Below are 21,293 nucleotides of genomic sequence, written 5' to 3' on the forward strand. Positions count from 1 at the left end.
GACCCACGTCAGTTCCTTTTTTTTCTCTTAGATTGACACATCAGATTTTTCATAAAAAAAAAGAATTCTACGCCCTTTTTTGGCGATTTCAATTGTTCGTAACCCAAAATAGATAAAAACCTCTTCCTTACTCTTTTTTCAATTCTCCAAAACAAAAAAAAAAAAAAAAAAAATCATCTCTTCAAACCCTCTCTCTTATTTTTCTCTTCTTCCAAAATTAAACTAAGAAATTGTTCAAGATGACGAAGTTAAGTCTATGGACGAGGTCAAAAAGGATGATAGAGTGATGTCAAAATTACAGAAGATGCTGTGTTATTCAGAAGAAATTGTTCAAGATGATTAATTTGTTTTTTCGGTTTTGGTTACAGAAAGAACGTGTTGCTAGAAATTCTTGATAAACACTGTTTTCAAGAGAATGAAAAGATTAAGAAGCAAGAGAATGAGCACTCATCAAACTATTTCTCAGAATATGATTTTCTGTATTTACCTATGGATTTCCGGTATGTATACACTCTTATTCACTTTATAACCCAATATCTTTTTTTCGTCAGTAAATTAAAACTTTGGAAAAAAAAACCATCTAATTACAAAACCATCTACCCTTCGAACTTATTCTTCAACAAACATGATGTCGGGAAGGTCATGGAAGTGTTGTAGATTGGTGGACATTCGGCATTTTTCTATACGAATTGATTCACGGGAAGACGCCATTCAAAGGCAATGGTAATCAAGAGACATTGTTCAATGTTGTTGGACGACTGCTCAAGTTCCCAGATGGATCCACTTTCATTTTTGCTGCCAAAGATTTGATTAGGGGTTTGTTTGCAAAGGACCCAAAACAAAGATTATGATACAAAAGGGGAGCTATAGAAATCAAGCAGCATCCATTCTTTGAAAATCTTAATTGGACTCTTATTCATGGAACTCAGCCTCCAGATATTCCAAAACCAGTTGATTTAAATTGTGTTGACCAAAGTGTTAAATGTTCTGTGCCACAAAGTCAGAAGGGAGCAAGTGATTGAGACTGTTCATCAGGTCCATACCTCGACTTTGAATTCTTTTAGATATATTGACAAAAAATGATAGTGTATATTATTTTCCCCATCAATGAAATTTTGTTTCCATTTATTTATTTTTCTACAATAAAAAACACAGGGAGAAGGTACCAGGTTTCTGCATAAAATGGCTGCTCTATGTTTTGATCTTTGCAGAATTCATGAGAGTTGCTGGGATGCAGTGGCCCTTTTCTAGCAAGCTTTCATCCCTGCATCAGTTCGTGCCTTATAAGGTTTTTCAAGAAAAAAGGTCCAAAAGGTTTTTATTTCGCCCTCTCGCTTCATTTGAGTTTATGCCCATTTCAACTGTAGATGCTTTTGACGCCAATTACAAAACAGTTAATGGTTTAGTTTAGGTGACACTGCTCTTATGGAGCAAGCTCTTTGAGCAACTCTGGTTACAACTCACATTATCTATATTCTAAATTCTGGGGCCATGGTGGTGGCTGTCGATCAAGTTGAGAATGCTCCCAGGAAGCCACCTCAGCCCCCTTTTTTCTCTTAGGTGGACACCTCAGCTTTTACAATTATTCGGCAGAAAAAAAAAAAAAAAAAAAAAAAAAAAACTCAGTTTTGGAGTTTTTCACAGAAAGCAAAAAAAAAAAAAGAAAAAAAGAGAAATAAACCTTTCGTCAAAACTCAAAACCCCCAAAAAAAAAAAAACTTTCTTCAAAACGACGAGTTCATTAAAGAATCAATCAATTTCTCTTTAGGTCTCCCTATTTCCACAAACACACTTGAATTAAAACTCCGTGCCTCCTCCCTGCGTAAGGTTAAGGTTCTTATAGCGATCAATACTGGAAGAGATCTAACAATATCCGATTCTACTATGGTGAGTTTCCTTCATTTCTAATCCTTTTCATTCACAGTTCAGGTATTCTGAGATTTCTTTGGTATCTCTGTTGCTGTTGTGATCTGTAACTGTAACGCCCGTATTTTTAAATACATATTTATTTATTAATTAATTAATTTAATTATTTATTTTCAAAATTCGGCCGGATTGACTCGGAATAATGGGGGCTGGTTTTGGGCCCGAAGTTCAGATTGGGCTTGGGTTCGGACCCAAGTATATAAACACATTGTTCTAGAGAATAGGGTTTTGAAGATAATAAAATAATGAAAATGGAAGCGAGATGAAAATTTTGGATTCTTTGGAGGGTGGAGCGATTTAATCGGGGCTAGAGGATTCGCCGAATTTTGTTCATACAGTGAGTAGCTATTTTGCTATTTCAACGGATTTGTAGTTTACATATATCGGCGATAATCGTTTCTTGTTTTTTATATCGTTCATTATCCCGTTGTATTGGACTTTGTGCCATTGGTTTTATTAAATTTTGTTAAATTTCGGATTTGAGTTTAATTGTCGGGCTGTTGGAACTTCGGAAGTCGTCAATGGTGGCGTCGAAGTCCAAACAAGAAATCGCCGATATTTCTGTCGAACTTTATGGCCGGTTAAGGGCAGCTAAAGCCCAAATCTATAATCTATAGAAATCGTCGGGCTTTTTTCTCTTTGTTTCACCATTTGGAACTGAAGTTAAATTCGACGGCCGAGAAAAAAAATCGCCGGTGCATGTTTTGAAACCGTTTGTGTATTCCTCTTGTTGTATTGATTGAGGTTGGTTGGTTTGATGTTTGGTTGGGTGATTTCGTGATGTTGGGAACTGTTGGAGCTTTGTGGAGACGTTAATGGCGTTTACAAGAATCGCCCACTTATATTCAAACTTTGTTGTTGGGTTTGGTTGTGTGTTTGAATGGAGTGTGGGGCGATGGGTAGCTAGTGAGGTGCGTGAGGGCGGTCGAGTGGAGCTTGTGGAAGCCATTAATGGCGCATGAAGATTCTAGATCCGGTTTGGTTGAGTATTTTAAATTTAAGAATTGAAGTTTTTGGCTTTTAGTAAAGGTGTAGGGTTTGTGGTTAGGAGTGACTTCGGTTGGGTGAAATGGGAGATGGTGGTGGTCGGTTTTGGGTGGCTGGTGATAAGAGCCCAAAACTGTAGTTTTAACCCCTTAACAATCATACTTTTAGACCAATTATGTGAGTAATAATTAAGAGTTAATACCGACACGTGTTTTATGCATTTAGGGCTTCAAAGTCTATTATGTGCGTAAATGTGCCACTTTAGCGAGATAAAGGAGCAAAGGTCGGTTGCTAAGGAGTTACGTGAATAAAGGCCAAGATTCAAGGAGACAAAGCCTTTGTAAAGCCCGGTCAAAAGCTGAAAAGTCAACACGGGCGTAAAGAGTGCACAAGTCGCCAGAACTTCCGGGCCGTATCTTTGGACTCGGATCTCGAATTGGGAGTAGCTTATGTCAAAACGACCGCTCGAAAAGAGCTTTCCAATGGTCAAGCCTTGGCCCAATCAGAGGAGCAGAAGTGGACGAAACATCTGTCGACAACTGCGGTGAAGAGCCCATTTTGGACTAAAGAAATTGGGTTTTGGGCTCGATTTTCCGCCCAAAACATGGCTCCAAGCCCATGCACGATTTTTGGATCTGGAAGTATAAAACAAAAGCTTGACTCTTTGTTAATGGCAGTTAGGTTAGGAAGCTAATGTTAATGGAGTTTAGGGTTAGAAAAAAAGTTAGATCTAGATTAGTTAATTACTTAGTTTTCATTCCATTAATTAGTTTCATTCTTTGTTTTAGATTAGTTATTTAAATCATTGAATATCATTCATTAGAAAAATAAAATAGTTGTTATTCATTCAATCATATCTTGTTCTTTATTGTCCATTAGATAAATAAAGTTAATTAGTTCTCCATAATCTAGTTTCATTTTCATTTATTTATTAGCTTAAATTCTTAGATTTACTTATTTGTCATTATTAGTTTAATTCAATTATTGCATGAGTAGTTTCAAATTGAGTTTAAACAAATAAAGTTCAAATCTTTATATTATGTCTTGTTTAGATTCAATTGTTGGGAATGGTAGAATAGAAAATTCACATCAAATCATTACTCTCACTATTGTTCCTTTTGGGTTTGATTAGTTGAATTCAATTTAAGTCTTGAGGGTTTAAGAGTGGAGCTAATCGACTCTCGATATTACTTCATTATTGAGAGTAGGAATATTGATATAAACACGTATTTACGTTAATTTGATTATTTGTGTTTACGATAGATAGTTAGAATAATTAAAATCACTGTTATCAAATGGCGCTGCCATCTTAATCTCGTTCAAGACAAGAATTCAATTGCTTGAATCCAAGGGGCAATCCCCATTCTCTACCCACCCACCCTTTTAATTTTTCATTCTTGTTTCTTGAATTTTCGAACCGTTTCACTTGTTTCAGGCATAGGGCTGCGGATTCACAGAGAAAAACACTGCGGTGAAGGTATTTCTAAATTTTCGAAAATTCTGAAAATTTTCATACATATTATTTAATGTGTTGTTGATTTACTGGAATATTTTCAGATTTTTCAAAGTTGTTTTACCTTGTGAAAAAAATACGATCTTTACAGTGCTGCATTTCAGTTTTCACAACGTATGTTCTTGAAAAACAGACGAGTAAGGTTACTTAGGGAGTTCTTAAAATTCTATAATTTTTACAGGAGTATCTATCCTAACTAAGGAGTTTGTAGTAAAAATTTGATGAATTTTTTATTTGTTTTGACCTCCTAAATAGTAGAGTGTTTCCAGTGTGTTTCTGCAGTGTTGCAAACACTTAATATCTGAAACACCAGACAATAAGGAGAGGTTGTAGAACTCCAATTGCTCTAAATTTTTTTACAGGAACAAGTAGGATCTGTCAGGAGTCTCCAGTAAAAATTTGGCAATTTTTGGATTTTTTTTGATGGGTTAACCATTCGGTTGTTTGTATTGTGTCCGAAAACCGTTTCGCAAACTTTGAAGGGCTGTAGAGGGACTTTCACAGCTCCGATTGATCTGAAATTTTACAGGCTACTTGATAGACGTCTTAGCAAATTACTGTAAAAATTTCAAATATTTTGGAGTACGATAAAAGGCCTAAAACTTGAAAACCCTGGAGCGCGACCCGCTTCAAACTGACGCGACCGCCCAAAAACACCGGACATTCGACAAAGCAGAGGGCACTTCGCCCAACTCGCGCCCAACCCGCGCCCTACAAGGAAAATTCATCGTGAACAGCCCGATTTTCACAGGAAAGTTCAAATTTCTATTCCTTAAAGTTATAAAGTGTTTCTAACTTGTTAAATACACTGAAATCGCGTATACAAGACGCTATTCGTAAGCGAAGCAAGGAAGCATTCAGGTACTCCTTCTTTCACTCCTCGCCTCTTCTGTCAGAGGAGTTTTAATTCTAGTAGAATCAGGCTTGTTTTTCATAGAAATAAATACAACACGCCTATCTAGAATTTCACACACTACACTTGCATCAATGGCTAAATAACAAGAGACTCTCTCTCGATTTTTATAAAGCCCTAAACGATGGCCCTAAGTGGGTGCATCGTTCTCTTAGACCTAGTGGGGGATTTTCGAATCCCCTAATATATTTAACTTGTTACTGGTTTTTCATGGTTTAGACCATGAGAAGCCTTACCAAACACGCGTAGGATAGACCAAGTTCTCACTACATTCCATCATCCTGGCGTAAGTCCGAACAAGTTAAACTTAGGGTGTTTCCTTTCACCCTAGCCGACAAAGCGGCGTCTTGGTTAATCGCCCAAACGCCAAACTCTGTGGACTCATGGGCTCAACTTGTTCAATTGTTCATGGAACAGTTTTACCCACCATCGAAGACAGATGAAATGCTTCACAAGATTCATTTCTTTCCACCATAATCCTCATGAATCCTTTTCGAGGAGGCACGGAATCGTTTCATCGATCTCCTCATTGAATGCCGCATCATAATCTTGCGAAAAGACACGCTTGTTCGTGCTTTCTTCAAGGGGCTTTCACATTATCATAAGGAGGTTCTAGATATCATGACTGGGGTAGTTTTTCTTAGTAAAGGAGCCTCGAGGCTTATACATTCTTAGAAGATCAATCTAAGAGGAACAACAATTGGGGAGGTAACGATTCCTCCCGCTCCTCTCCTTCTTCTCTTGAGGTTAAACATGATCCCGAAGCTTAAAACTCTTATCGATGCCCTCACTAAAAGGTAGATGCCATCTCGTTCAACAACAACCCACTCCGGTCATGAACATTAACTCTACTCGTTGTAATAATGCATTTGTAGTCTTGAGCATTCCGACTTCTATTGTCCTCTTGTCTATGCACAAACACCACCACAACCACCACACTTCAACCAGTTAACTCAACATCAAGGACAAGGGAACTTAGGTGACCAGAATAGAGGTTTAGTACCCATAACCCGTAACTATCAACATCAAGACATGAACGCCAACAAGCTTTTAATTCCAATACAACCATCTACGACAAAGTAGTAGTGACCTTGTTGGAGAAACAAAATCAAATTATGCAACAAAACTCCAACTTGATGAAAGATCACATGATCAAAACTCTAATATGATGAAACAAATGATGCAAATGATGCAGTCTTTGTGCCAAAAGGTTATTGACATGTCTTCTAACCAAAATAATAACCAAACCGGCGTGTTTCCAAGTCAAGCAATGCCTAATCCTAAGTCAACAAACACCGCCTTTGAAATAAAAAGTATTCAGTGTAATGGTAATATAAACCAAGGGGACCTACTGAGTGTCACTACCCTTCGCTCAGTATGAGTAGTAGTTGATAACCAAGTGACTATACCTAAAGATTACCCGCAAACTAAAAATGATACCATACCAAATACTATAATAGAAACTGAAGACCCTACACCTGTAGAGGTTCCAATATGGAAACCTAGTTCGAAAGTGATAAAAGATAAAGCAACGGTTAACAAATATGTTCCCCTCATATTAGGCATAAAGATAAACTACCGTATCCCAGAGACTAATTGTGTTTAAAAAGGACGAGAATTTTGATGAGATTAGAAAAGTGTTTAAAAATCTAACTATCAACCTACCTTTTCTAGATGCTATAAAAAGTCTACCAGGACACGCTAAGTTTCTAAAAGAGTTGTGCACCAAGAAGAGGAAAACCAACATACCCCACGAAGCCCTTCTTAACTGAACAATATCCCTCTTTATCTGAACATAATGGAATTGTTAAGTACAAGGACCTGGTCGGTCTACGGTACAATGTACCTTAGGTGATACCTTTATAACAACTGCTTTATTAGACCTAGGAGCGAGTGTTAACTTACTCCCTTTTTATTTATATAAACAACTGGGTCTAACAAAACTTCAACCAACCAAAATGACTTTGCAGTTAGCCGATCGTTCTATTAAGTATCCCAAGGGTGTAGTTGAAAATATTCTCGTTAAAGTTCAGGATTTTTACTATCCAGCCGACTTTGTTATTCTCGACACAGAAGTTGCTCATGATTCCATTCCCATCATCTTAGGGCGTCCTTTCTTGGCAACCGCCAATGCTCAAATCAATTGTCGGGATGGCTCAATGACTCTTTCTTTTGGAAATCTTTCTGTAGAAGTTAACATGTTTAGACAAAAACAGGGACAACTAGGTTTGCCTATAGAAGGAGAAGTGAAGTCCATTGAGAGTTTTGTACCTCACATTAGTGCGGCTGACGCTTTAGTCCCCACACTAGTAGATACCCCTCTTATGGAAGAAGACAAAGATCACAATTTTGACTCTTTGAACATAACTGAACTAGAGAAAGAATTTTCAACCTTGCCTTCTGACCATACAAGAGATGGACTAAACCTCACAATAGACGAGATAGATGAATTCCTCAAAGATGGAGATGAATACCATAATTATATGGATGTGAACAACCTAGATGAGGAATTCGACGAGTTTCTAAGAGCCTGTGATGATCCACCTTCTCAAGCACTACCTAGAGCACCACCCTACCACCATCCACCTGAGTTAATCCCTCATAAAATCCAATCATTCTTCCCACCCTTTTCTTCTAACACTTATCCACATTCCAAGTATTTTCCAAAACCATTCATTTATTCACGATCATTCACTTGGACTCCTTCTTATTCAACGAAGTTAAGGCCAGTAGAAAGTTTTGGAGCTTAATTCTGTTTGGTGGTGCATTCCATGTTAACTATTTATGGAAAGATCCACAATTGTTTAGATTATTGATATATGGGAAACTGCATGTAAATACATATATATCACTTTAAGTCTAGGGAATCGACTTTAAAAGACTGATCGCGTTTTAAAACAAATTTTTACAAACTGTTTTCAAAAATTTGTTTGGGGTGGGTGTTTGGTTTTTCCATGCTTGATCACTAAACTTCCTATTCTTATCCCCACCTCGCTCCCTTTAAGAGTAGCTAGCTTTCTCTTTGTTTGTTGTTTTGATGTTGTCTTTTATTATTTTTAGTAGATAGGATGTTACGTTGTTAAATTCGTAGTTAACTTTGAATTTGGTAGTTAAATGTTGTTTGAATTTCAATTTTAATATAATGTTGTTCTTTTCAAATTGTGCATGGATTTTATTGTTAATCTCACCTTCGAATTGTTTGGGGGTGGTATTATTTATTCTATCATGATTTGTAGAAGATCCTCCATTTTAGAGTTTGTTTTGGAGTGAAGGTTGAGAATATTGTCATAATTGGCATACCTATGATTAGATGTGGTGGTATGATGAAATCTAAGAGAGTTTAGAAGTTACTAGTCTAAATCCAGTGTAAAAGATATTAGGGTTGTTATAGAATCAAGAATATGAGTTGTTTTCGTTTTGGGTTGGAAATTTTATTGTTTCCGGAAATTGCCTTAAAGCTTTTTGGCAACTTACCGATTCGTTTTAACAATTCAAAACCTATAAAAACTTCATTCATTCTACACTCACAACCCACACTACACCTAACTTCCATTTCTCACCTTTCACTCCCACGTTTCCCACGTTTCGTCGCATTTTTCACGAATCAACACCTCGACGCGCCTCTGCAGGAGGGAAGGCTCTGGCCGCTTCTACACTTTTGTCGAATTTTGTTCAGAGCGCCCGCAAGGTCAAGGTCGACTTCGGCGCTAACACCTGGAATTCCAAATACACAGAGCGACTTCGGCGCCTTAGTTAGTCGGCTTTCGCGCGCTCGACTTCCGTCGACCAGAAAAATTCCGGTTTTCAGCGGGTCGTTCAGTTCATTCGCAGCTGTTCTAGAGCGTAGTTCGAGATGACATCTCCTATAATAATACCGGAACAGTCTTTCAAAGATTTGTTTCAAAGCACTACTTATGGTGCTTGGTTTTGAGGTGATCACACACGAGGTCGGGAACCGCTTATGGTTCTTGCTAGCATTTGTTCTTGGACTTGCCATGCCGGCTGAAAAATACAAGACCCATGGTGCTATTGGGTAGATAATATGTATGTCTACACTTATGAGTTTTGCATGAGTATGGGGCAGGCATTTTTTCCGTATCGAGGACCAAGGGGAATATAACGCCGCCCTTGGTAGCCCGGCCCATGAACATAGGAACTGTTATGTTTTGGATCATGCTAAACATTTTAGAGGAATGACATTTTTCTTCTCGTGAATGATGCCACTTGCGCCGTCTTCCTTGCTTTATCCACGGACGTATGTGCCATGACCTTCCCGAACTTTGATGTCTAGTTTAGCACGAGCCCATAGCATGAGGCATAAGTATCTTCTTATGCCTATATTAGTTTGCCGTATTATACTATGTTTCTTCCCTTTTTTTTGTTTCCGCTTCATTTGGGGTAGGGTCGACATTGTGAGATCCACCAATTCTATTATTCGATCTTTCCGTGCAATGACTTGGCAAGGGTGGGAGGATACAACCTCATCGGGTTGCACCTTACACCCCATCCGACCAAGTGGCTTTAACGGGTTAGGATCCGTAGATGATAAATGGCGGCAAGCTTGGCAAATTATAATGGCATGGCGGGGATGCGAAGGAACCTCACTTCTTTATAGAAGAGGAGGATGGCGAGTAAACTTATTTGGAGTGGAGGTAAGTTTTTAGTTTCGCCATTCTTTGTGCGCTTATGTCCCAAGCAATTTAATTCTCGTTAACCCCATAATGGGTGGAACTCTTATAGAGTTCGTCCGGCTTTTTTATTTCCTATATTAGTATATTCTAACCTTGTTTTGCAGATGTTCCGAATTTCACGCATTTCCATGGTATTTTTCTACCCTCTTTATTTAAATGCTTTGAGGACAAAGCATTCTTCTTGTTTTGGGGGCATAGAAATACGTGTAATTAAGGCATCTGTTAGGATATAGATATGTATAATATGCATTTGTTTTCAAGTTAAAAATTTCAAAAATATAAATAAATAAGTTTATGCTATACACTTAGGAATATTGGTATTGTTTTCTTTCTATGCTCTTAACAATCTAGAAGTCTCCGTAGCTTTTTGCATCGTAATAATTGTTAGAAACTTAGGTTAATATGTAGGTAATAATCTTTGCATCTATCTATAAATATATTACATGAGTATCTATGATTATTAGTAGTAAGTTTCGAAATCTAGGCTAGAGTACTTATTCTACAAATCCTGTGAGAATATAGCCTAAAGCCTTATATGAAATAAATATTTGAGAAATGACACAAGGGAGAAGTAAAATCGGATAGAGAAATCACACGTCCACTTGCTTGATCACTATGCCATATCTAAGCGAGAATTTAGGCCCTCTTTGGATCGATATAGCCAAAAATTCAAACCTATGAATTATTTTCCGCTTAGTAGCCCCTCCGAGCCTTTCTTTAGCCTTCCATAAACCACAATTCCTTTACCCCTGTTACAAAAACAAAACAAAATAAAAAATTCAACTTACCCAATCTAGAATAAGTCCGAGAATAGAATGAGTGAAGAAAGAAGAAGAGAAAAACCTGTGTAAACAAAAATTAGTTAGTTGCTTCAGAAAAAGAAAAGAAGTTTCCATCCAAAGAAAAGAAAAGAAAAAGGAAAATAGAAATAAATAAAAACTCCAAAAATAGAATAAAATGGAGTCAAAAGCCAAAGAAAAAAAAAGAAAAATATGGCTAATGATGGAAACAAAGTATAGAAGCAAAAGAAAATAACAAGTTTTTCTAAGTTATATAATATGAAGACTCTATTATCTCGGACTTGTCTTTTGTATATCCATTTCCTTCTTTCTTAAACCATCTCCTAATCCCCACAACACCTAATAAAGACCTCTAGCTCAATTAGGAATAGGTTAGTGTGATAGTAAGTGGCAGTTGTGTTTGATCGACTCGCTTCCTTGTGTGTCATTGAGATTGTAAGGTAAAGTGTGCCCACCGCATTAATCGGAGTGAAACTTTGAGGAAAAATCGAGTGATTTTGTCTTGACTTTTATGTGAGGACCTACTTAAGGACGCTTATTCGAAGTTTTCAGAAACGGACCTGCTAAGCATTTCATAGCATTACTCATTGTATATATGTTTATTAAGTAGATGATTGATTATTATGCATATATTAGCTTAGGTTTCGACATGATTATTACGTATTCAATTGCTAGTGAGATGTATAGATAGTTGAGGCGTGAATGAATGAGGAAACAATAGTTTTATTTCTTAGTCGTTGTAGTATAGATGAAGTTTGTGAGTACCTTCATCGGAAAACTCTCACGAGGCTATAACTTCGTCCACTAGGGAATTCCTAGTGGTTTAAGGCCTTGTTGCGTATATGGTCAATGCAATCGCACTCAGTAAACGGAGTAGATAGAACTCCATTTTTGGTCACTTATTCTAATTTCTCATCTTTGCTTGAGGACAAGCAAAATGCTGTTTGGGGTGGTTTGATAAGAGCCCAAAACTGTAGTTTTAACCCCTTAACAATCATACTTTTAGACCAATTATGTGAGTAATAATTAAGAGTTAATACCGACACGTGTTTTTATGCATTTCAGGGCTTCAAAGTCTATTATGTGCGAAATGTGCCACTTTAGCGAGATAAAGGAGCAAAGGTCGGTTGCTAAGGAGTTCGTGAATAAAGGCCAAGATTCAAGGAGACAAAGCCTTTGTAAAGCCCGGTCAAAAGCTGAAAAGTCAACACGGGCAGGAAAGAGTGCACAAGTCAGTGAGAACTTCCGAAGGCCGTATCTTTGGACTCAGATCTCGGAATTGGGAGTAGCTTATGTCAAAACGACCGGCTCGAAAAGAGCTTTCCAATGGTCCAAGCCTTGGCCCAATCAGAGGAGCATAAGTGGACGAAACATCTGTCGAAGCCAACTGCAGCTAAAGAGCCCATTTTGGACTAAAGAAATTGGGTTTTGGGCCCGATTTTCCGGCCCAAAATATGGCTCCAAGCCCATGCACGATTTTTGGATCTGGAAGTATAAAAACAAAAGCTTGACTCTTTGTTAATGGCAGTTAGGTTAGGAAGCTAATGTTAATGGAGTTTAGGGTTAGAAAAAGTTAGATCTAGATTAGTTAATTACTTAGTTTTCATTCCATTAATTAGTTTCATTCTTTGTTTTAGATTAGTTATTTAAATCATTGAATATCATTCATTAGAAAAATAAAATAGTTGTTATTCATTCAATCATATCTTGTTCTTATTGTCCTATTAGATAAATAAAGTTAATTAGTTCTCCATAATCTAGTTTCATTTTCATTTATTTATTAGCTTAAATTCTTAGATTTACTTATTTGTCATTATTAGTTTAATTCAATTATTGCATGAGTAGTTTCAAATTGAGTTTAAACAAATAAAGTTCAAATCTTTATATTATGTCTTGTTTAGATTCAATTGTTGGGAATGGTAGAATAGAAAATTCACATCAAATCATTACTCTCACTATTGTTCCTTTTGGGTTTGATTAGTTGAATTCAATTTAAGTCTTGAGGGTTTAAGAGTGGAACGAATCCTGACTCTCTGATATTACTTCATTATTGAGAGTAAGAATATTGATATAAACACGTATTTACGTAATTTGATTATTTGTGTTTACGCATAGATAGTTAGAATACGTAAAATCACTGTTATCAGCTGGAGGAGGAGAACTAGGGAAGAAGAAGAACTGTGGATCGGCTTGGGCTTGGGCCTGGGTCGGTTTCAGTTTTTGGGCCGACCTTGTTTTGTTGTTGGGCCCGATTCTATTTTGGTTTTAGTTGGGCCTTATTTGATTTGTTTTTATGGGCCGGATTCTATTTTGGTTGGTTTGGTCCATTTTTTCTTTTAAGCCTTTGGGCCAGAACTTAGATTGTTTTGTTGGGCCGGTTTCAGTTAAAGTTTTTGGACCGAACCACTTAACTGTTTTTGGGGCCCGTTTCTAATATTGCTTGGGGTCAGCCCATAGGACTTAAAATAGATCTAAGTGGATCTCTAAGGCTGTGTTTGTTTAGTGGCAAATGGGGGTGGCAAATTTTATTTTCCCACTAGATGCACCATTAGCCAGTGTTTGGCTGCATTTAAGGGTAGTGGCAAACACTATTCCCTATTTATTCTAAGAAACAAACAAAATTTTCCCACTAGAAGTGAGAAAATAGAATCCACCTCCCCCCCTAAACTCTTTTGCCAGCATGAAAATCACTGAAATTTTCCCACTATGACCAAAACATTTGCCACCATCAATCTATCACACTCATCTCCTTCTCTCGCTTTCATCTCTGTGTCTCGACAAGTAATCTCTCTCATCTCTCACTTCACTCAATTTCTAAATCAAATAACTCAAACTAACAATCTCTTTAATCAATTCAATCTGTTTTGAATCGACCAACAGTTTAAAATTTGACATGTTTTGTTGTAAATTTTACATTCTCGTGATCTCTCTCATTTTCTCTTTGTGTTTTTTTCTCTTTCTCAGATTTGGTCGTTCTTATGTAATCTCTCTCTCTCTCGCCAACTCATTTGCCATCGGTATGATTTTGGGTTTGATTTCTTTTTGGGGTTTTGATTTCGTTTCTCACTATAATTGGTATTATTTGGTTTGGTTTGGTTTTGATTTTGATTTTACTTGAAAATAGTGTATGTTGAACAAGGCTTGTAGATTTGGTTGAACTATTCGATATTATGACGATAAAGTGTGTGTGTCAGCGGTGGTGGTGAGTAGTGTGATGAGTGTGGTGAGTGTGTGTAGGTGGTGGTGGTGGTAGTGTGTGTGTGTGTGTGTGTGTGTGAGTGTGGTGTTGTGAGTGTGTCGAGTGTGGTGTGTGTGAGTGTGTCTTTGGGTGGTGAGTGTGTGTGTGTGTGTGTGGTGTGGTGTTGTGTCTTTGGGTGGTGAGTCTTTGGGTGGTGAGTGTGTGTGTGTGTGGGTGGTGTTGTGTCTTTGGGTGGTGAGTGTGTGTGTGTGTGTAGTGTGTTGTGTGAGAGTGTCTTTGTGTGTGAGTGTGTGCGTGTGTGGTGAGTGTGTGTGAGTGTGGTGTTATGTGTGCGAGTGTGGTGTGTGTGAGTGTGTGCTGGGTGGTGAGTGTGTGTGTGTGGCTGTTGTGTTGTGTGTTGTGGTGAGTGTGTGCAAGTGTGGTGTGTGTGACTGTGGTGAGTGTGTGCTGGGTGTGACCGTGGTGTTATGTGTGTCTTGAGTGTGTGTGGTAAAAGGAGTGGAAGTTGGGTGGTGTGTGTGTGTGTGTGTGTGTGGTGTTGTGTGTTGTGGTGAGTGTGTGCGAGTGTGGTGTGTGTGAGTGTGTGCTGGGTAGTGTGTTGTTCTTGCTGGGTGGAGTGTTTGTGTGCAGAGGTTGGTTTAGATGGTTGGGTGGGTGTTGTTGCCATTTGCAAGGTCTTTGGGTGTTCTTTGCGTCTTTGGGGTGCTAGTGGAAGAGTCTTGCCGCCGCCGCAAGGTGTTGGGGTTTGCGTGCTACCGGCTGCTTTGGGTTTGCGTCTTTGGGGTGCTACCTTCTTCGCTATTGGGCCGTGTCTTCTTCTGCATTTGCAAAGGTCTTTGGGTGGTGGTGCTGTTGTGTCTTTGTTGGGTGCTACTACGTCTTTATTCTTTGCTTTGCTATTTGGTCTTTGTTGCAAAGGCGTTGGGTGTTACGTGCTGCTGCGAGGAGCTCTTTTCAGTTTGGTATTCCATGTTTTGCATATGTGAGTAGAGGTTTCAAGCATTTAATTTAATGGGATGTTTGGTTTTTAAAATTCTTATGTTGGACTAGGTTTTGAATTGTCCAATTTACTTGTTTAATTTGGTAGTTCCATCTTTGCAATAGTTGATGATCCTTGGTGATGTATCAAGATGATGAGTTAATGAAATGGTGTTGTAGAAATATTGTAGTATGTTAGTGGTGTGATGATGTTTATTGAGCAGTCGGGATATTGGAATTTGAATTTGTTTCTCCAATGGAGGTGTTTGTTCACCCGCCATACTTTGAAAGTTCACGTAGTTGGAATTCAATGTTCTTTCTATTTTTATATTTCATTGAGTTTGGAAACCAAAAAAATAATATTTCTAAAAAGTTAAAAAATCATTTGCCACGGAAAAAAAAAAAAAAAAACCCATGTAAACAAACGCTGGCAAAACTGGCAAATTTTATAATTTCCCACTATGAATTTTTGCAAACAAACACTGGCAAACTAAAATTTTCCCACTACAAATTAGCCTGGCAAAACTCTAGTGGGAAAATGCTGGCAAATCTAATATTTTCCCACTAGAAGTTTGCCACTAAACAAACACACCCTAAATGTTTAAACTTTCGGGTTCTAAGGTTTGGGCTTGGCCAGTTGGGTCCGGACTATGACCTTGGTCATGAGCCCATGAGCCATGCACCTTTGACCTTAGCCATGAACCATGGCTATGACCCTGAACCTGTCGAACACGAAAACGACAGTTTGACTTTGACAATGATGAATTGACTTTGACCAGGACCTGTTGACTTTGACCAAGACAGTTTGACTTTGACCAGGACATGTTGACTTTGACTTTGACTATGACATGTTGAGTTTGACCTTGACCATGATGTGTTGACCTTTGACCGTTGACTTTGACCGTTGACCATTGACTTTGACTAATGACCATTGACTGGGAATGTTGACTTTTCCAGTTTTTCACATATTTGATTATATGGATAAATATAGTAATAAAATATTGTTGAGATTGTATAACTTGGTTTGTCATTATCTAATTTAGATTTGACGTGAGTAGTGTGTAAAGCATATATATATTGGGCTTTGATTGTGGACTGTGGACTGTTTATTTGTGCTACGTTTTATGTGTATATTGTATGGACAATCAAATGCTAAAATGTTGTGGAAGCTTGTATAAATTTGGTGGTCATTATCTAATTAAGATTTGACATTGATGTTGTGTATTTTTGACACGTGACGATATTGAGATGTTAGGAGACTTTATATTCCTAATAACGTTATAATAAAATGTATGTGATACGTTGAAGCATTGTGACATGATATAATATCTTTGGGATATTTATATTAATGCAATATCTTGGAGAAATGTATATACACTCCATTATTTTATATGTGAGATGCTAATATAGTATTGGTGAATATTTGCCCACGGGAGTGTGGTGTAGTGCAATAATATATTGGCACGTGAAATAATGAAATTTGGTTATGAGATATAATTGTGATGTTTCTAGATATTGTGGCTTAGTGCAATAAGGCAAGTGACCTGCACGTGATATAGTGGAATGTTTATGAGTCATTAATGTATGACACCTGAATAAATTACGTAACGAAAATCCTAGAACCTGACTACCACAACTCATGTGATTGGCCCTTCTGGCGTTTCAGTAAAGCTGAATGGCCCTCCTGGCGTAGCCGAATAGTGGCTTGATTATTCCGTTCGCAAAATAGAACGATGATGCGCAATATTTTATGCCGAATAGTGGCAGTGCTTACATAGATTTGGCTTCCGTGTGAGGATTTACCTGGTGTGCGGCATCCCGCTCAGGGTAGTTACGCACGGAGTGGCTCATTATGTAAGGGAGGCATGTGGATGTACATGTTCGGCGTTGGGTAGCGATTGTGGTAGCCAGGGAAACTAGGTAAGACATAGATACGACGTGACTTTAGGGACACACAAAGAAAGTCTAAACTAATATAATTATGGTAATATGTTGGTAAATAATATATCTCTAGATAGATAATTGTATATGTCTGGCTGGTTAGTAGTTTAGTTATAACCTAAGGCGCCTCGTGGAGGAACTAAATGCCTTATTTATGATCGTATAGTTTGTTGTGTAGTTAGTGGGAAGTTAAGGCGCCTCAGTGGAGGAACTACCTTCCTAGATTATTGTACTTAAAGATGTTGTATTAGTCGTTGAAAGTTAAGGTGCCTCGGTGGAGGAACTAACTGCCGTATGGATTATGGATATATTTGTATAAGTATATATTGTTTTTAGAGCTACTCACACCAACATTTTTATAATGCTGACCCGATTTGCATGTTTGCTTATCGGGTGTGTTCATTCAATGAACATAGTTGATAAGTTTTGACAGGTTTAGTGTTGAAGAAGAGTGGTTGTTGCTTGTGGTTTTGCGTTAGCACAGCATCTCGTGGATTTGTTTTGTTTTCCCCGAGGTGATATAGAATTTCAGTCTAGACAATGTTTTTGTATTTCATTTGTAAATTTTATTAAAGAGTTATTGAAAGGAGAGTTGTAACCTAATCTTATTTGTGAATCTTTGTCATGAAGAAGACTTTTGTTTAAGTTAAAATTTTTATTGGTTTTTATTATCCGCATATTTAAACTGTTTATGGGTTTTTAGGAGTTGAGAGTGCGTCACACCTCGGAAATCGAAGAGTCGGGGACAAATAATGTTTTTCCGAATTCTGTCGAAATTCGGGGTGTGACAGTAACTCTCTAAGTATACTTATATGTATGTATTTTCTGATATACTTTTATAAAAACGTATGTCTATGGTATAGCTGACTCTGTAGCTCTGAAGCATTTTGATTTGGTGTTTCAAGGTTATCTCCAGTCTAGATGTCTCTGATCACCTGCATTCATTTTTCAACTTGAGCTTTATTTGATTAACTTTATGTTGAAGAATGCAATAGCCTTGGAAAAGATGACTATCATTTCTTCTTTAAAGTTATCGGCTGATTACATCTATTTTTAGGACTATAGTCCACAGAGACGTATTCATCTCTTTGCGAGTTTGAGTTTGAGTATATGCGCATGTCTGACCAACCTTACCAACGAGTATTCAAACTATCGCCATTGAAATATTGATGAATTTGCCACTACTAAAACACCTTTTCACTACCACCCTCCACTCCATCAGCGCCATTCACTATTTTCACAATGATGGATGTGGGACTGTGGATACTGTTAATCAAAATTGATCTCCACTTGCTATACAAATATCACTACTAACATGATTATTACAAATACACAGCCTGTGCAGACACACCATCAATATGATCAACCCATATCTAGCACCACAGATCTAATTTTTGCCCCTATGCGACTCATGTGTTCGCCATCGGACGCTATTGAGTACAGCTACCAGCTCACATGCTTCCTAGAAGCTTGGCCTCTACCAACTAAACCTACAAGTTTCACAATGGCTTCCCTAAAGAAAGATGAGTTCAATGTCGTAATGAAGCAGGGCGTTAGTCCTAGGGCCGGTAATGTTGTGACCAAATACTACACTAGACCCAGTTTTGTATTCAATTTGTGAAAAATGCCTCTACCTTGAGTCGAACTTGGGTAGGAATAAAGCAAATGTAAAGTTATATCAAGTAGATCACTCACATTTTGATGTTTAAATAGCCTTAAGATACTTATTACCTATAAACAATATGCATATGATTGGTCTTTTTATTCTCACCAAACCTTATAACCAAAAAGAAAAACAAAAAAGAAGCAAAAGACTCTTCGTCAAAAACTCCAGTCCAATCATTCCATCTGCTGAACCGAACTCCTCTGCGGATCCAAGAAAAAAGGCGCCTTTTTGGTTCTTATTGTTTTTTCCTAATCTCTTATTTTTGTCTCTATTGTGTATTAATTTTCCTCTATGACCCATTATTTGTGCTTAAATATAAAATGGGTGGTATTACTATATGCAGGTTGTTAAGGAAGTTCAATGTTTATGAAATAGATTCACGCTAAGACTTAAGAATCGTGTTTCTATCGGCTTAGCATTGGTGTTCTCCTCGGGCCTCATTGAACTTCAATCTCCTTTACCTGTAAGTTATCTTTGAACTCTGTAAGACTTCAATCTCCTTTACTTCGAACTCTAAGGTGCATGATTAATTTAAATAGCTCGCCTTTTTTTATGAGTGGATTTATTTGATTGGTCATAGTGTAACTTGGTTAGTTGTATATCTTACTAATTCTAATTGGCTATTTTCAAATTTGAATGGAAAAGAGTTGCTTGAGGTGCAAGAGCATGCCTAATATCAAGATGCTCCATGATTCACTCAAGAATTTTAAAATCATGTATTATTGTGAGAATCTTGAATCAATTACCCAATAATGGTTATGACTGAACTTAGGGAGCTGGTTCAAAACCCGGCCATCTATATGAATCTTTTGATTGATACCCATCTATTTGGGTGTTTATAGATAGATATATTTCTCCTGAGCAAGTACCAATTCAATATGGTGGTTTGAACAAGGATGGCGATGCGTAATTACTGCTTATGCAGTACTGAGGTTATTATCAATTGAGACATTCAAGTTCTTTGTTGTACTAAGTCCTAATATTGCAGTGTTCTCATTTTTTTTACCAGTTATTTAACTACTCTGGCATTCGTCGAGACGGTTAAGTAGCTGGGTTAATCAATGAGAAGTATATTGTTTTAAATTTTCAAGTTATGACAGGTTTTATATTTATGAAATGTCAAAAATACAGAGGAGACTCTGTTGAAATTTTTCTAGAAAAGTCACGTACTTTAGGTATATAATTGTTCGAGTTTTGGGGCGTTGGACTCGACAAAAAATAATTTATTTACCTTGCATTGAGTGGTTGTTAGGAAAATTCAATTCTGATTTGAAGGTATAATTGCTTCTCTATTTTTTTCAGTAATATGTTATTTGCTTTTAAACTAAGTTGATGACAAGTGATGATTTTACTACCTCCTTTAACAGTTTAACCCATTGTTTTGTTGGTGCTAATTAACAAATTTCTCTAATATTTTGTATTGGTGGAGATGGATATTTAATATCTGGAATGTTTGCATTGGCTAATGAAGTTCATTGCATCATGCACTCCTCTTCTTGGGATTACTTGATCTGATGAAATTTATTGGTATGTTTTCACCAAATCTATTCTCTTTTTTTCGTTCTCAAATAGATTAACAGTTTCAAGATAAGGTAAGTTCCAAAATACTGAAGAGAGTGAACCAGTGTAGCCAGCTCGGTCTAGAATGATTTATGTGACTCGGCTTTTCTCAGACACAACAATGTCACATCTGAATCCACAAGTGAAGTGTTCACTATAGATGTGGTCACATAGATCCAGTTTGAAGTCCCATGAGCTCACACAAGATCCAGGAGTCACTGAAGAAGGATCAAATCTCTTTTTCAACTATTTTAAGACTTCTATATCTCCCCAATGAGTTCTTGAATCTCCCTTTATGAACAGCTCTGAAACTGTAATCACTAACACTAGAACGATAGATAGAGAGAAGTATGATGCACTCATTTATTCTCTCCCAATATTATTTTTGTTCTTTATAGATTTTCTCCTTTTGGGTATGTTAGATCTCTATAGATAAGAGAGAGAGAGAAGTCAAGAAATGCAGAGATAAGGAAGTATTGTATGCATCATACACCCATGAGTTTGTATGACAAATGCTGATGATCAGAAAAAGAATAAAACTAAACTAAAAGGCTAATATACAACTAGGGGTGTTCATGGGTCGGTTCTAGGTCGGTTCTTACCGGTTTCAGTTCTGGGTCTATTTTTAGCAGTTCCTATCGGGTTCGGTTCTTTCTGGGTTTTTTTTTATATTTTGAAAACCCGGACCCATACCCATTAATTAAGTCGGTTCCGTTCCTTATCGGGTTATAAATTTTTATTGCTAAAATTATTATTTTTAGTTATATAACCGATATACAAGTTAGTTTACGGCGACTATAACACTTGTCATCGATATTTTTGTCCTCTTATAAGAAGTAATGGTCCTAAATTCAATAATAATATTTGAAAGTTATCTAAAAATTTTAAATACATTCTCATACATTATATGTATGTGTATATTTTAAATCGAACATATGTATATTATACTATACGTAATGCGTCATATATAGAATAAATACCACATGTATCACAATTGTTAGTTAGCATTGCACGTATTCGTTATCTAATATATATATACATGTAATATATCAAGCACGTATACGTTCATGCATTAGTTAATATAGACAGTGTATAAGTTAATTCATAGTATACGACTAT

The 21,293-nt window shown here is 37.1% G+C and overlaps 1 long non-coding RNA gene across 1 annotated transcript; it reads left to right on the plus strand.

Annotated features, from left to right (window-relative positions):
* The first annotated feature begins 1,578 nt into the window (after positions 1-1,578).
* LOC147486038 (uncharacterized) lies at positions 1,579-20,571 on the plus strand. The gene is made up of 3 exons (XR_015203026.1): positions 1,579-1,887; positions 18,958-19,077; positions 20,044-20,571. It is a non-coding gene; the product is annotated as an uncharacterized LOC147486038 (long non-coding RNA).
* Positions 20,572-21,293: the final 722 nt, after the last annotated feature.

This window comes from Coptis chinensis, chromosome 7 (genome assembly GCF_015680905.1).
Source record: "Coptis chinensis isolate HL-2020 chromosome 7, ASM1568090v1, whole genome shotgun sequence".
Lineage (NCBI taxonomy): Eukaryota > Viridiplantae > Streptophyta > Magnoliopsida > Ranunculales > Ranunculaceae > Coptis > Coptis chinensis.